This window comes from Miscanthus floridulus, unplaced genomic scaffold (genome assembly GCF_019320115.1).
Source record: "Miscanthus floridulus cultivar M001 unplaced genomic scaffold, ASM1932011v1 fs_775_2_3, whole genome shotgun sequence".
Taxonomy (NCBI): domain Eukaryota; kingdom Viridiplantae; phylum Streptophyta; class Magnoliopsida; order Poales; family Poaceae; genus Miscanthus; species Miscanthus floridulus.
In genome coordinates, this window is record NW_027097254.1 from 1 (window position 1) to 5062 (window position 5062).

Genomic DNA, 5062 nt, shown 5'->3' on the forward strand with positions numbered 1-5062 from the left:
CGCATAAGGCCGGATGTCATGTTTAGTGTATGCATGTGTGCAAAATTTCAAGACTCACCAAGAGAAAGTCATTTGAAGGCTATAAAGAGAATATTGAGGTACTTGAAGCATACACAAAATGTTGGTTTGTGGTATCCCAAAGGAGCAAAGTTTGAGCTAGTTGGTTACTCTGACTCGGATTATGCGGGATGCAAGGTTGAAAGGAAGAGTACCTCGAGCACATGTCAATTGTTGGGAAGATCACTTGTTTCATGATCATCAAAGAAGCAAAATAGTATTGCATTATCAACCGTCGAAGCCGAATACATATCCACCGGTAGTTGTTGTGCACAAATACTTTGGATAAAAGCCACTTTGAGTGACTTTAGAATCAAGTTTAAGAAAGTGCCATTGCTATGTGACAATGAGAGTGCAATCAAGTTAACCAACAATCTGGTTCAACATGCAAGAACAAAGCACATTGATGTTCGCTACCATTTCATAAGAGATCACCAACAAAAAGGGAACATTTGCATTGAGAGTGTAGACACCGAAGATCAACTTACCGATATATTCACAAAGCTATTAGATGAGAAAAGGTTTTGCAAGCTAAGGAATGAGTTGAACATATTAGATTTCTCAAATGTGTTGATGCACCCCCACTTATATGACATGCCTCTCATTCGAGCAATCCAAAGTAAAAGTTGATTGGCATGGCATACATCCTTGCTAAGGACATGATTAGTGCATCTAGTTATCTCTCAATTTTAATAGGCTCATTCATGAAAATCAAATGAATTTGATGTTTGTATGGTACCACTATTGCTTCTATACTTGACTTGATCGAGTGGTAGCATATGATATGTTTATGGGCTTGTAAACCTAGTGTTTAATCTAGAAAATGAGCTCTAAGTGTTTAACTCAACATGGTACAAGATAACCCTTATTTAGAGGTGTGAAGAAGTTTGTCCTTGGATCAAACCGAGTTAAACATCTTTGGCAAGTATTTTAGATTGAACCAAATTTGGAAATATGATCCTCACCCCATTGATTGGCATTGATAATCTCAACATATCTATATTTTGAACCTTTGTGCTCATTGATGACAAAGGGGGAGAAAAACAAAGATATTAGTACACGGGGAGAAAAACAAAGATATTAGTGTACTAAGATAGTGAAAAGACAACAAAAAGGAGAATTTGACATAGCGAGAGAGATATGATAAAGGAAAGGAATCAATTAAAATTTTGAGTACACAAGTAGGGGGAGCAAGCTCATGAACTTGTATGGTGCATTTGATGTGCATTTCATATGTTTGCTTGCATGGCACAAGTTTTAAATTTTAATATCCATGCTTGTGTGGTATATGCTAGTTGTATGTTTGAATGATGAAATAAAAATCTAGCATACATAGGTTATCTAGTGATTTCATTTCCAAGTGTTTTCAAGTGGTATCGAGCTAACTATGGTGCTAAGGATGGTATAATGGTGCAATTCAATTGGTATCACGCTTCAAAGGTCCATCTTTTATACCTTAGCATCATTTGGTAGACATTGCCTCCTATATTTCTTAAGCATATGTGCAAGCTTCAATCCAAACTCTTAGCATATATATAGGGGAAGCAATTGCTATCAATTAGGGTTCATGAAACTTGTCCATATCCTTTACACATGGTAAATATGCTTGGACAAGCAACATGGATTCAATTGGATTTCAAATTCATATCTTTGTGAGGGTTGTCATCAATTACCAAAAAGGAGAGATTAAAAGCTCTAGTTTGGTTTTGGTGAATTGATGAAACCCTAAGTGCGAACCTAGTTTATCAAGTGATCACGAGACAAGTAGCAGATTCCAAGTGATAAAGCAAATGAAGACCATGACATGATGATGGTGATGCCATGGTGATGATCAAGCGCTTGGACTTGAAAAGAAGAAAGAGAAAAATAAAAGGCTCAAGGCAAATGTATAAATGGTAGGAGCCATTTTGTTTTGGTGATTGAGACACTTAGAGAGTGTGATCACATTTAAGATCGATAGCTATACTATTAAGAGGGGTGAAACTCGTATCGGAATGCAGTTATCAAAGTGCCACTAGATGCTCTTACTCATTGCATATACATTTAGGATCTAGTGGAGTACTAACACCCTTAAAAATATTTGTGAAAATATGCTAACACATGTGCACAAGGTGATACACTTGGTGGTTGACACATTTGAGCAAGGGTTAGGAACTTCACCGGCGGAGTGTCCGCCCGTAGAGTGCGGACAGTCTGGCGGTGCCACCGGTGCCCTATACAGAAAAGACAGAGGTCACTATAAGTGACCGGACGCTGGTCTCGGAAGGATGGCGCGTCCAGTCAGTAGAAGCAGCGAAGACGCTGGCGTCGGTCTCTAATCGAACGCTGGGTCACTTAGTGACCGGACGCTAGAGGGCTGCGTCCGGTCCCGCTGACGTGGCAGTGCACAGAGGAGACGCCAAGTGACCGGACGCTAGGAGAGTCCGGTCGAGCAGGACCAGACACGTTCGGTCGTGATTTCTCGCTTCTGGATGCTTATTGGAAATGACCGGACGCTGAGGTCCAGCGTCCGGTCACTTTGCAACAGCACGTCTGGTCATCACTTGACCGTTAGGATCGGGCACTTAGTATTTGAAGAGAGGGGACATGTGGAGTGCATCGCGTGACCGGACGCTGAGGTCCAGCGTCCGGTCAATATGACCGGAGCGTCCAATCACCCTGTGTTGTGCCCTGAAGGGGTACAACGGCTCTATTTCATGGGGGCTTCTATTTAAGCCCCATAGCCGGTTCAAGCTCACTCTCTTGGCCATTTGCATTGACATAGTTGTGAGCTTAGCCAAAGCCCTCCCACTCATCTCCATCATTGATTCATCATCTTTGTAAGATTGTGAGAGAATCCAAGTATATTGCTTGAGTGTTTGCATCTAGAGGCACTTGGTGTTCGTGTTTTACTGCGGGATTCACTTGTTACTCTTGGTGGTTGCCGTCACCTAGATGGCTTGGAGCAGCGAGGATCATTGAGCGGAGGTTGGTGATTGTCTCTGGCTCCAATCGTGGTGATTGTGAGGGGTTCTTGACCTTTCCCCGGCGGAGAGCCAAAAGGTATTCTAGTGGATTGCTCGTGGCTTGTGTGATCCTCATCTTATGTTGGTTGTGCGGTACCCTATTGAGGGTTTAGCTTGTGATGCCAATTAGCGCGTGAACCTCCAAGTGAGTGAATCACCACAACGAGGAGTAGCTTGTCGGCAAGCAAATGAATCTCGATAAAAAATCATTGTGTTCATCATTTGATTCCGAGGTGATTGATCTTCATTGATATTGATTCTTGTGATTGATTGGTTCACTCCTCGATACGGCGGTATAACTATCTTGCTCTCTCTCTTTACCTTAATGCAAACTAGTTGTCAAGCTCTTTAGTGTAGCTAATTATGAGAGCTTGTTAGTTTGGTTAGTGTGGCTCTTTAGTTAGCATTTGAGAGCACACTAACTTAGTGTAGTGACATAGCTTTTGTGTAGATAGAAACTATATAAACTAGAATTGTGGTAGGTGGCTTGTATTTTTAGTAGGCTAGCGCAACACTTGATTCGCCTCATAATTGTCTAACCGGTTTGTTAAGTGTTGTTGTAAAAATTTTTAATAGGCTATTCACCCCCCTCTAGCCATGAGAACCTTTCAGAGGGCCACCGGATCTGTGGCGTTGGGGGATCCCGGTGGGTGAGGACGCCGAGGTGGGGGAGGGCGTGCGCCGGGGTGGGCTAGCGAGAGAGAGAGTGGAGCAGCAGGGGAGCACGACAGAAAGTCAGAGAGTAGCTCGTTAGGCAAGCGGCGCGTGCGGACCAAAGCAGAGCAAGGCGAGGTGGCCAGGGGTTGATTTTGTTTTTTTATTTATTTAGGCGAGCGGCGTGTCTGACGATGAGATAAAGTTGTGATGCACGTCATGCCACACGTCCGAAGAGGAGTCGCTAGCGTCGGACGTCGTGTTTGTAGCATTACCGTTTTTTAGACCAAAGGTCTATTGTCACTACATTCGCACTATTTCACCCTTGCTACCATTGTTGCCGTCTTTTTACTTTTTTTCCCACTTGCTCTTTGTACTGCTTTTGTCTATGTGTGTCACGGGTTTGAGGGCTTCGCAATGCAAGGATGTGCATCCACATCAGTCAGCATATTCATTGGTTGGTGCTGGTGCTGGTTTAGGCTGGTTAATGCTGGTTTTTTATGAAAGAAAAATACTGTTGGCTGATTGAATAAGCCTGGCTGAAACCACCAAGTACACAGGGTGAGTGACTTAGGGGTCTCGTCAGTCCAAAAGCTGAAGCTATCACCAGAGCATGCGTTGGGTGAGAGAGGAATTGTTCCGCTGCTGTTTGCTATGGGGCAATGTCTGATCAAGTTCTGCAAAAAGCAAATAATATCTCACCAAAGACAGTTCTTTTGAAGCAGCTTGCGTTGTAAAATTATTTGCCTCAAATGCTTTTGTGTGAGCATGGCATCTCTTTTGGGTGAAACTACCACAAACTATTACTAACCTCCATTGGCCCTGACCTAAGAGCACCAGCAACGTAGATGAGATTTGAAACGTCAATCACGTGCCACGTCTGGGCGATGCTTGAGCCCTGCGTTTCTGTCGCAGTAGGTTAAAAGCAGCATGGGGTCTACTTGGGGCAGCAGGAAGCTAAGGTAGTGTTTAGTTTCCTTCCATTTTGCAAAATTTTTTAAGATTTCTTGTCACATCGAATCTTTGGACGCATGCATGAAGCATTAAATATAAATAAAAAATAAAACTAATTACACAGTTTAGACGAAATTCACGAGACGAATCTTTTAAGCCTAATTAGATTATGATTGGACACTAATTATCAAATAACAACAAAAGTGCTACAGTATTATTTCGTCAAAAAATTCACCAACTAAACGAGGCCTAACACTAGCCAGTGGTCTCACCGAAAAGAAAGGAACACATAGACGTTACTCGGCCCTCAATTTCATCTCTAACCTTTCAAAACGTCGGTTTAAGTCCTTCAACTTTAGTTTTAGACTCAATTTTATCCATAAATTATCAAA